This window comes from Anas acuta, chromosome 13 (genome assembly GCF_963932015.1).
Source record: "Anas acuta chromosome 13, bAnaAcu1.1, whole genome shotgun sequence".
In the NCBI taxonomy this organism is placed as follows: domain Eukaryota; kingdom Metazoa; phylum Chordata; class Aves; order Anseriformes; family Anatidae; genus Anas; species Anas acuta.
The window spans coordinates 8,243,606-8,256,064 of record NC_088991.1 but is presented as its reverse complement, the minus strand read 5'-3'; the positions used below and the strand labels follow the sequence as shown (position 1 = coordinate 8,256,064).

At 42.7% G+C, this 12,459-nt stretch overlaps 1 long non-coding RNA gene across 2 annotated transcripts in view; it reads left to right on the top strand.

Moving 5' to 3' along the window:
- Positions 1–2,047: 2,047 nt before the first annotated feature.
- The window catches only part of LOC137863802 (uncharacterized), an 83,198-nt gene continuing 72,786 nt past the window's right edge, over positions 2,048–12,459 (top strand). The window contains exon 1 of one of the 2 annotated variants that reach the window (XR_011101155.1): positions 2,048–2,530. This is a non-coding gene — a long non-coding RNA (uncharacterized lncRNA). The remainder of the gene's footprint in view (positions 2,531–12,459) is intronic. The other variant, XR_011101154.1, reaches the window with a different exon arrangement.

Sequence of the window (12,459 nt, the reverse complement as noted above, 5' to 3'; positions counted from 1 at the left end):
TTCCATGACAACCCAGGGCAGTACTATTACTTATTTTCCAAGAGGCATGGGAATTCATCCGCTGCTTCCCCTGCAAAACTTGCAATACTCAGCGATGTAACATGCTGAAAAAATAGATTTTATGATAGTTGCAGATCCCCAAATGTCTGTATTTGTAGTGATCCTAGAGCACCCTTGCACTGGCTCGTACCTGCTATTTCTACCATGAATGAATTGAACTCTCTGTCAGAAGTGAGGTGGTGTTATTTATTTATGTACTTGCTAGAAAGTATAGTAGCTGGGAGATAAAATACAGCTATAAAAGACAAGAGATACCATAATTCAACTCCAGGATAAGATCTCACTCATAGTGACTATCTGGAAATCAATATTTGTCCTAATGCATTTACTCCCAAGTTTATAATTTATATCATGAAGGCAGTCAATAAAGAGCTGCTGCATATGTATTTAGAATTTTATCAGCAAAATGTAAATTACCGGCCCTAATGCAATATTTCTTACTATAAAAGCCCTGAGATAAGAAATGCAGCATGGGCTCTTGGAAGAACTCTGTGATGAGATATGCAAATGTTTTCCTTGGTGGTAAGATCCGTAAAATGTGTACTACTCATGAACTACATTTGTGAATGGAAGCTCCATAATATCGTTAACTGAATTTTCATTTTGCAATGCTTGCTTATGATATCCATTATTCAGATGCTATAAGTAAAGCACTGCACAGCAGAGATAGAATTTACAGTATGGGGTCAGTTTCCAAAGAAAAAAGGGGTGGTCTGAACCATTAATTTAAATATGTTTCCATGTGATCTCCCAAGCATGTTATTCTGATAAGGTTTTTAACTCAAATAATAACTTCTAAGAGGCCAGGAAAACTTTAATGTCTTTGAGATTAGAGGCAATGGCTGTGCAATCACTGCTTGCCTCTTAAATAGTCTGAGCCATCAAAACATATTATAAATCTTTCCAGCTGAAACACCATTTATTCTGCATGTAGAATATTTTATAGGTAACATACTTAATAAATTGTGGTTTATTGCAATTGTAAATTTATTTAAAATTTGTAGTTTGTAATTGTGTGGTCTATTGTCATTGTAAATTCTATCTGCATTGTACTCTTCTGCTGTGAACAAAACTTCAGAATTTCCTTGGAAGTAGGCTGCAAAATTTATCGTTTCTTCAGCTGTAAGCAGGTTGCTTTGCCTTCAGGTAGGGGTTTCCAGTGGTTTTGATAAGTGTGTAGGACAGAGGTATTAATCTGGTGAAAAGTGGCAGCTGTTTTTCAATTAATTAAAAAAAAAAAAAAGCATTAAAGAAGAAGAGCAGAGCAATTTGCTGGAAGGAAATTAAAAATGTCATCTGTGTTTGAAATGAGAGAGGAATGTATGGAGGGGCTATACGTGCTCAACCCAGGGCCTGGCCAGGACGAGGAAGTTAATGAGGCCTTTAATATAAAAAAGGACCCTGGGGTTTTCATGGTGCTGGGGCACGTGCCCGGCATCACCTCCAGCTTTGCCTCGCTCCTTGTGGATTCCCCCTTGGGTCCATGGCCTGTCAGTGCCAGGTTTGTTGAGAGGAAACAGACCATTACTGGATGTTTTGCTTTAAAATCTATTTGAATAAACGTATGTTGTAAGTAATAAAACACAATCAAAACTGCACTGCATGATGATGAAGAATTAGCACATAAGGGAATATTGTAAATAAAGCTACAGAAACATATAGGAAAATGGGGAGTACTTCTGGACATGTTAGGTACACAAATGTCTTGGTAATTGATACAAAACTAGTACGATATATTTTTAAACAGCATTTAGCTTTCTAATTCTTTTGAAATACTTAAAAACAGCCATTTTCAACCCTACCATTTTATTTTATTTAATTTATTTATTTATTTTTTTCCAGTCCCCCTTGCAGCATCCTGGCACTCTTGCCACGCCAGCATGGTGCAGGAAGGAATTTCTTTGAGCTTCTCCAGCAGGAGAAAACACTTCAGAAAAGGTGGCCACCATCATGGAAGCCCCTCAGGGGTAAAGATAAAATGAAAGGAAACTTTTATTTATTTTTGATCTGTTCTTAGGACTGTACCAGGGTAGCCTGGCTTGATGGGATCAGCTGTAGAGCCCTCTCCTCTAAAATATGGGGATCTTCCAGTGATTCACAGCCAGATCCAGATGAAAATGCTTCCCCTTTCCCCTGGCACTAATTTAGTTTTAACTATAACCAACTGGTTCTTGTAAAGCACTCCTGAAGGAGCGGTGGGGATGGAGGTCTGGTGCAGCTGGGCTGGTCAGCACTGAGGGCTGCACCTGGGCAGGCGGCACCCAACCCCATTCACTTAAATTGCCCTGAGGAGAGACTTTTCCTCTCTCTGGCAGATGGAAAGAAGGAAATTGTGGGGTAGCTGCTGTGCCCCTTCCAGCATGCCTGGGTCATAGAGCACCATGGTGGGGTTTGGCGTGCTGAGGTTTTGCTGGCATGGACTCACGTCAGGTTGTGACTGAGACTGGGCCTGGAGAGAAACCTCGCTGAGGTAGGAAGGGGTAGTCCTGCCCCAGGGGCTGAGGGAGGTGAGGTGCAGTGTTTTGGGGGCTGTGGTGGGGAGGCTGAGCTGGCTCGCTAGGGTTGGGTTTGCCATTGTGAGGGTGACTGGTGGGACAGGGGAAAGGCAGCGTCTGGCAGTGCTCCTACTTGTTTTGTGCTGTGCTTCAGACAGTGCCCTCCCTGTGCCATTATCTTGAAGCACTGAAGGCATTTCTTCCCCACAAGACTCTTTGCAGTATCCTAGACCAGAAATCAACCTCTCCATTCCTCATTCTCCATCTTCCAAGCAATGGAGAGGACACATTGTAGTAGCTCTCATCAGCAGCACTGAAACATCTCCCTTTAGATTTCAGGACAGGCCCTATCCATGCTGTTTTCCTTGTTGTATAGAAAAACATATAGACATATACATCCACCCTGGGTTTTCTAAAAGTAATTAATACTAATCGTAAGTTACAAAGCATTGGCTGTATAAAAGTTTTGATTTTTCTTCATGGTACTTCAGAGCAAATGGAAAATGCGCCAGGGGCTGATAACGCTTCCCTGCCCGTGGGGAAACATGTCACAGTCACTGGTTTATCTTGTTTATTTTGACGTTTTACTGCCTTAAACTGCTCTGTAACATAAAGCACATGCAGAGTGGTTAGAGGTGAGGTCTTACAGATTCACTTATACTTGAACAGCTGAAAAATCAATAAACTGCAAGCAATGAAGAAAAATGTCCTTTCCATGCATGTAGAAGAGAGCTGGTATTTTTATTTTTACTGAGGAAACATTAGATAATGCAATCAGGGAATGCAGGGATTTGCACTTTGCGTACTAGTGACTGGGGAGTGTAAAATGTGCTTTTTCTTAGCTGCCATTCAGTAGTTTTCCCTCTGCTTTTTTCCAATAGAGAAAGGTAAATTTAGTTTTTGTGGCCCAGAACTGCACAGGAAGAGAACTTGAGGGTTGTTAATACAGAAATTGGACACTTCCTATTCTCAATATGTTTAAAAAGTGATGTTTATGCAAGATGAAAAGTGAGACAGGTCTTGCTGGTTGGTCTGTATGAGTCCAGCTCTGCAGAAGGGCTGGGCACTGCTCAGTGCTTTCCTGCATCTGGCTTGGTAAGAGCTCAAAAACGGGGTGCTTCTCCCCTGCTGATCCCCTCTGTAGACTGGCAGGGTTTGGCAGGCTTTATTCTGGAAAGGGAATAAAGAGTTTGCCCTGTAACTTTTGGTGCTCAGGCCGACAGTGTCTTTTGAGATGCCAGACCCTTCCCCTGCTCCAATCTCTGATGCTATAACTTTGGAAAGCAAGGAGTAGTTGTTATGATGCCCTATGAGGTTTTATTGCAAGTTCTCATAACTGATTGCTTGCTGTGGAGCATGTTTGTGGGTCGTCATTTGAAGAATTACTCATACATGCAGGTGACCTCTTTGAAAAGGCACTGAGCTGGGCTGGAATGGCAGAGTCATTGATAACAGCTGGGAGGGTAATGATCTCTTGATCTTCATGCTTCATGGAGTATGGTAATCAGCCTGTGGGTAAGGAATGAATGTCACCTCTGAAACTGCTGTAATTTGGGGCTGCAACATATGATACTTATTACAGGCTGGGATGAATTATAGGATCATTGAATATCCCAAATGTAGTTTCTGTAGGTTTCTTCAAACTGAATGCTTACCTGTGATTTGGTCACAACTCGACCTCCTCATTGTATAGACACATTTAAAATTCAGCTTTGTGTGAATCATTCAAGTGAAATGAATACCAAGCACAAATGTCTGGGTTCAGAGCTTTCAGCTGAGAGTTTTGGCTCTGTGTTGAAACATAAATTAATATTAGCCATTAAACATTTCTGCTGCTAATTAAATGGACTATTTGTTATGCATAAATCATTCATGTTTCACTTTGCAGCCAGATGAAATTTCATTAAGATGCCCAAATAACAGAAGGGGGAGCAGCAGCTATCATTCTGGGGTATTTTGGGGTTGAGTTTACTATGTTGCTATCTTGTTCTGAATAATAAATACTTTAATGATCTATCTAGTAGAATTCACTTCTGTTTTGATGGTGATGTTAGGATGACAAATAGCTCAGCAGAGAAGAGTAAATTAGAACTGAGCTCAGAGGTGACACTTGGATCTTTAATTCCATAGTTTCTTTAGTCATTACAGGGACACAAAAATTACAAGGACACACAAAATGACCTAGATAGCTTGTATACAAGCCTGTGTGTCAAACCACATATCAAAAACATGGATTTAAACTGCAGTTTCTTTGTGATCAATACTGCAAGGCTCCTTCATAGCATCCGTTCTCATTGTTTTTTACTTGGTAGCTGCCATTGACTTTGTTTTGTGTAAACTTGAAGAGAAGATGCTGCCTGGTAGCGGGAGCAGAGGACTTTAAGCAGGGGTGACAAGTCAGGAGATCTCACTTCTGTTCTTGCCTCTTTCTCACATGGTTTGTGACCTTGAAATGAAGTGTGCTATAGTTTTTCCCTTTGGTATGGAGGTACAATTAATTACACTGCAAAGTACTGAGGATGGGACGATTATCGTTTATCTAAGGGAATTGCACAATGATTAAGTCTTAATTTGCTGTATGATTTCTTTCTCATTAACCCTGCTGAAGCAGGAACTTTGAAATGAAAATCAAAGGTGAACAGTGTTCCTGGAAGGGGAGAGGACTTGAATAAACTGGCTGAGACAAGGCTTTGCAGACACCTTGTATTAATGGCCTGGGACAAACCCCAGGACTGGGAGTACAGCTTGCTGTACACTACAATGGTCCCATGATTTTTCAATTGATGCCCTTTGGGAAGGGTAGGGAAGTGTGTAATGGGAGAAAAAAAAAACAAAAACAAAAACACACAACCAAACACCAGGTGACAGAAAAACACAGTCACTAAAGGAACAGAGCCAGCTGAGTTTTGAGATCTGGCACTCTAGCTGATGATTTTCCCCTGAACCTGGTGTATGGAAGGCAGAAATACATGTACGTGTAACTTACTAATACGTAGTGTGTAGGTTGGATAGGGAAACCCCAATAGCTTGGAAGGTTAGTAACTTGCCAACATCAGCGGTTATAATGGGGAAGTTATCCTGGCAGGACACTTGGATGGTGGGCAGTGGCCAGAAACAGACCCAAATACCTAAATGAGGTCTGATCTGCCCAGCCTTAAAAGGAGTAGGATCCTTTGTCTATAACACAGCAAGGGCTGAGATCAATCAGAAGTGGGAGAAAAGACAGACCAGATCTGTGTGCCATGCTTAATTTGATTAAATGTGTAATTATCAGTAACACATTAGAGTCCAGCCACGCTGATTCATAATATCTCTTATGTTTTGTTGAGCTGTTTTAATGCAGTCATAGGACTGGCTTTATTCTTTTTTTGTTTGTACTAATGTATACTGTCTAATTCTGGTATATGCACTCTTCTCTACCTTAAATGAGTCTGTTCTTTTGGTGGAAACAATTAGCGGTCATGGAGCATTGTCGTATTTGCTGCAATACTGTTTGGCCATGCTGAGTAATTCTCTCCCCTAAACCTGGGTCATGCATATGGATTTGTGGGTTAAACTCCTACTGTAAGAGTAGTAGGCAGAAAATGGTAGGGCTGACCTTTTTTTCCCAGTGGAGTGAACAAGGCTAATTCCATAGAAAGCTGTGGCTACACTGATGTAACACTATTGCAGGAGGTGAACTGTCCCAATCGGTATGGTTTTTCATTAGTTTGGAACTGGGGCTTTTAGCCTTCTGAAGTTATATTCATGGCAACAAAAAATGGAAATGAGAAGCGATCTGATGTTGCCAGTGTAACTATTTAAAAACAACCAATATTAGATTTCTATAGGAGTTGATTTGCAGATAAAAATGACTAATATCCATAATATTTGTGGGGAAAAATAATGCTTAGCTAGCATGGGACTAAGGATTAAGCTGGAGCTGCTGTGTAGAAGCAGCAGCTCTTTTAAGAAAGCAATGCAGGAGCTGTAGCCTGTGATGCTGGAGGTCAGTCTGACTGAACTGATTCCTTCCAGTACTGAAAATCATTTCCTTACTCTACAAACCTACTTTGTCTGAATTGGGTATCCTCAAATCTAATTGTATTTATAGAGAGAAATCAAATCCTTTATGTATAGGTGATGCACCAAGCTGCTGTGGGAGCTGATGTTGCATTTGTGTAGATGCTGAAGTGCATCTTAAGCTTGAGAGAGAACCTACCAAAGTGAGACCTAACTTGTTCTAGAAGAATGTTATTGCTTGTCACAATTAACTGTAAAATCCCATGTGCATTTCTTCAATTCATTAGCTAGGCCAAGCTGACACTGCTGGTAATTTACTGCAGGTGGATTTTGTGTAGATGAGAGAGGATATATTAGGGGTAAATGTTTTGCAGACAGGATCACAGCACAGGTACAGTGAAGTTAAATGTTCGATTGTATTATCTGTTGGCTTTTCTTATTTAGAAAGATACCTAGAGCATTTGTAACATTTCTGAAGTGATTTAATTGTTTTCAGGACCAGTCAGCTGTCTGAAATTCCACCTAAGTACCTGTGCCTGGTGTTTCTTAGAGCTGGCTTCAGGCAAGCAGTTTGTTCAGCACCTTTCTTAGCTCTTTGCTCAGTGCCTTCAACACCTGCCTCCCCCAAACCCTTGTCACTGGGGCACAGGTGACTTCAGTGCTCAGATGTGGCCATGAAATGATGTGTGCCAGTGGGCTAGGCAAGGATCCTGAGAAATATGAGCCTGAGCTGAGACCTGTCCCACCTCAGCACTGTGCTAGGCTGGTTCTGGGGATCTTTGGTTAGAGCCTGCCTTTGGCTCTAGCTGAGGTATCTGAATGTTATTGCTATGCCAGCAAGGAAAAACCCCATGTTATATTTTTTTCTGTGAAAGGATGTGGGATTTCTTCATTTGACTTATTTCTAATAAGCAGCTGGCTAAATCCAGCTATTAAATCAGGTGAAATTGTATTGTTTTATATCCTCTCTTCTGTTAACAGTGGAGCCATAATTTAAAAGGGACAAGTTAGACCAGTGAACTCTGCCAAGCTGCAGATGAACAGTGATTCCTCCCTGGTCACAGGATCTATGTGCTCGGTCAGTCCAGAGCCCTGCAGTCATTTGTGCCAGCAGCACTGTCACGTTGCCTTGGGGCTGATGGCTTGGCCCATGGGATGTGCTTCTGCCACCAAGTCCCGTGCAGTCCCAAGCATGGCTTGGGAAAGGCTGCAGATGAGGCTCTGGTAGGCAGCCAAACCCAGGGCAGTGCTCATCTGATGTTTATTTTTAACAACTCTTGGAAGTGGGGAAAAATGTGCTTTGGAGTCTAGTGGTAGGAAATGGGATCTAAGGAGTCTGGAGGAAAGAATGAAATATGCTGGGAGTCCCGAAACAATTTTTTTTTTGCTAATCTGATTTTGGTAACAGCTATTGTCAAAAAAAAAAAAAAAAGAAACAACATTCTGAAATGTCCCTTCATGGCATGGTTCAGCTTAGATTTTGGTGAGTTGTTAGAGCTGCAGTGTTTGTGCTGCTACAATCCAAGGCCAGTTGGTACTTCCATTACAAACCTTGATTCCCAAGAATCTCTAAACTTGCCTGTAAAACAAGTAAATAGCTGAGGGAAATAACACGATTCTTGGGAGCGTGTCCTCTTTCTGTTTTGCAGAGCTGCCATGTGTTTTATCTGGTGTTACAGCATTAGTGTCATCTAAACAAAGTATGGCCAGTGGAAAAGCAAACCAAACACAACTGTGATCATGAATGTTGCTCTAGGACTGAAGATGGCTCCTGACTTTTTTTTCCTGCCAAGAACTGAGGGCCTTCTCATAGGGTTGGAGTTGTCCTGTGAGGAACTGTGAAGTGTTTTGATGAGTAACATCACTGGAAGTGTCACTGAGTGGTGTGAAGTGCACTTGTAATGGTACTTGGCAGCGTTAGGCATGGCACTAAACAAAATAGCTCCCATTTGCATATGGGTTTGATCTCGGTATTATATGCTTTGCAAGTCTGGCTGAGTTAGATGGGTTAAAAAAGGGAGAAAACAGATGTCAACTTGCTTCGGTCAGTTGAGATGTCTAGTAAGTCTTACTTTGTAAAAATAAATAAAATAATGATGCTGATGTCTCCATTGATGTCCCTGGAGGTATATCTGTTTGTAATACTGTTTGACTACAGAGATAGGAACCAAATTTGCTCCAGAGCCTGTGCTTGTGTCGGTTCTCCATTCATTAGCTGCTGATAATGCTTTCTGCGAATCTTTAGCTGGAGTTGCTACGATTTCTTATTTGAAAGGATTGATTCTTCTACAACATCTAGTATTATTAGACAACATCTAGTATTATGAGTCTTGAAATTAGCTGCAGGTCTTGGACTCTCTTCCATTGCTAGGACTAATTGATGTCAGTTTTCATCTATGAACCCCTTCCTGTTTGGAGGAGTTTGTACATATCCACATGTACAGAATGCCTGTCTAAGCCATCATGTCACTGGCTGTCTGGGAAGCGTTGTGTTCTCCTGTGAAGCATCTTAATTAGTTTTGCCTTTCATGTTGACATCCGAAATTCTAGGCTTGAGTAATGTATTAGACTTCCCCCTTGTTTGTCAAAACAGAGCAACTTCTTCAGAGCAGAACATAATGTAAATGCTAATTAAAACTGACAAGTCAAATTGATACCCATTTCAACTGGAGGAAAAAACTGACTAGGAAAAATCCATTCTCTCATTACTGAAGTTGGCTGAAACTTGATTGCTGAGATCTGTGGGGGCAGGCTGAGGGCCCCTGCTCTTTCCTTTACTGGTCCTTGAGGTAGGGGGCAGCTACCCCGTGACTTCAGGGAGAAGAGCTGTTGCCCAAGGGGAAAGACAGCACCTCACTCCTGTAGCTTGATTTCAAAGTTGCTGTGCTACACTTAGCAAGAGATGGCTTCGGGATGGTTGCTGGCAGAGTGGCTCTGGCCAGATGTGATCCAGTGGGCTGATCTGCCCAGATTTCACAGGTAAGCACTGAGACTGGTGGCCACCACCACCAAACTGCTCTGGGGATTGCTCTGAAGGAGCTCCTTGGTTTTAAGTCTTGGTTTTAATCTGTGTGAGCCTTGCCCATGCTGGTACCAGCAGGCTGGTGAAAGCAGTGCCTTTCAGTTGCTGTTTAGCAAGGTGGGGGGGGGGGGAAGGTGCTGCCCACAGAGTGCTGGGTGCTGTCACGGCTGACAGCAGTGTGGGAGCACTCTTCATATAGCAGGAAGTTCAGCTGGCTGCTAATTACTACTTTTCCCTCCTCAAGAGGCAGAAATTATCATAAAAACTGAGAGCATTTTTAAGCTTAAAACAGGTTTTCTTCCATCAGAGCACTGCATTGTCTGCAGTGCATCCCAGTGTTGTGGTAAAGGTGTATTTTTGCTATATGGGTCAATAAATACCAAACACTTACTTAGTGGGTTGTATGTGGGTCTGTCAAACCAGCTGGATGGATTTGCTTGGTGGTGAGGCATGTAGATGTTGAGACAACTTTGTGGATAGATATGTTGTGTAACTCCAGCGTGCATCTGCCTTTATAAATATGAGGATATGTTCTGATTGTGTCTTAAAAGAACATTTGTGGTATGATTATTAGCATCTTGTATTCTCTTTCAGCCTGTATCTGCTGCTAATGATAGCATCTAATCTATTTTTTCCCAATCTCTTGGGAAGACTCTTCCACTTCACTCCAAAAGCCTGGTGCTTTCTCATGGCCATCGCTCTTTATGCCACCTCTGGGACCCATTGCTGTGTCAGCCCTGTCTGCCTGGCAAGTAAAGGCTGCTAGGAGAGAAAGCCACTGCCTGCTGTTTCCTTCAAATCGACTCCTGTTGTCTTACTGGCGTGATGGAATATTACTTGGGAAAAACTCATCGCTTTTCTTTGTTTGGCTGTCTTATGGCTTTAAAATATATCCTTCTTTCCTCCTAAACCATTGTAGTTCATTATAGTGGCTACAATGGGCTGTCTGTCTGTGGTTTGAAAACTGAACTTGAGACAAATATCTGCTTAGCTTTTTCTAATGGGAGCTGTTTGCTAAAAGCAAAGCTCTTGTTTACAAGTCCTTCAGAGCACAAAGCACTTGGGTGAGGAGCTCCACGGCACTCCGGGGAAGCCAGCTGCTCTCATCCCTTTTGAAGGATGACTCCTGGAGCGCCCTACTATGGCAATCTGCTGAAGATATTTAATGAATCCTGTTCTTTTTGGTGCCTAAACTTCTCCTGTGTGAGCAGAATATCCATGCTTTGCAAGTGCAGGGTGAAGGCCAGATGCAGAGCTGGACTGGTGCCAGTTGCAGTCCTTAAAGTTTAGGTGTGGAACAGGGAAAAATGTGCAGTGTGGCATGTGGAAAATGGTCTCAAATATGGAGTTTTGAAAGGCAAAGCTGGGATCAGGAGATGGCCTAAAATGAGCCTGGTGGAGCTATCTGAAGCCTTGGTTATGTCTACAGGCCTCCTCAGCCTGGAGGACTTGCCAATGGCTCCCAGTTCTCAGTGAACTCCATCTCTTCTAACCATTGTGGACTAAACCCCAACAACCTGAATGCCCCACTGAAAGCATGGTATCACAGACTTCATCGAAACAGGCTCAGGGCTCATCTTTAGGCGTCAAATCTGGGTGTTAAAGCTGAAGAAACACCTGCTTCCAGTCAGCAAGATGGACCGTGAAGAGGCAGAACTGAAGAGGCTCTTGCTTTGTACGTGAGGTAAGTGAGGCTTCTGATGCCAGCCAGCAGAACCCACATCCTGCCTCTTGAGATGCAAGTGAAATTTGGGAAGAGATGGCTTGGTGCTTAATAACATACCTTGGGACATAACCACAGTGCTACCACTGAGCCTCCTGGAGTAAGGTATCTTGAAAGAGGCTCTGGAGAGCAGGAGGAAGAGCAAATGGCTGTGAGCTACAGAGTGTACATTAGAGCAAGGACCTTCCCCGTGGCCTGTGTTCACACCAGGCTGCTGCTGCAGATGTCTGGCTGGTGGGGGAGCTGGATGCTCGATTTCTGCTCCCATAGAGCTAATTTTTAAAGATGGCTAGAGAGGTTAAATCCCACAGAGAAGCACTAGAAAAAGGATTTTCCTAAGCCTGTGAAAACAGCAGCAGTCCCTTGGTGCCTGACTAATGTGGGCTCCCAGCACAATGAGCACGGCCAGCAACATCAGCAGTGTTATGTACAGCTCCAGTGAGCGCTAATGAAATAGTCTCCAGAGGCTTTCTGTGCGTCTCTCTAAATATATATTGATAGGTAGGTAGATTTATTTGTAATCATTGGTAAAGAGTTAATCCTCAGTTGGTAGAAAAACTATTTCTGGTGATAATTGCAGCCTTATTACACATCTGTGAAATGCATAGAGACAGCTTAGGGAGTTACCTGGGCATTTCCAACATTCCCTCCATATTTTTTCCAGTTTCAGCAATGGTGTGGATGGAAGATAAATTGCTTTCAGAGTGAAAAGTGAAGTGTGATGTGAATGCAAAGCTCCATACTAATTAGCATCACATTAATACTGGTTTTATTTTGAATAAAAGTGAAATCCTAAGTGAAAACTGCCCTGACAAAGACTCTGCCCTTTCAGTCCCATCTGGGTTGGAGCTGGGGTAAGGGGTGCAGCAGGAACTAGCTTCCTACATGTTCCACCAGGTTAGGATTAGTCTGGCCTGGGCAGGCAAATGATGAGCAGAGCTGTGGCAAGGTCAGCTGGCCCGGCAGGAGGAAGGAGATGCTGCTGTGACCTTTGTGTCTGACTGTCAGTCTCACAAGGTGCTTAGCCCAAACAAGGTGATCCTCCAGCCCTGCTCTGGCCTGGGGGAGCCAGGTGCTTCTGCACTAAAAACATACAGAAGTTAAAAGTTAATCAGCAATGGCTTGTCAGCTGCAGTCACTGCAAGTGTGCAGCTCTT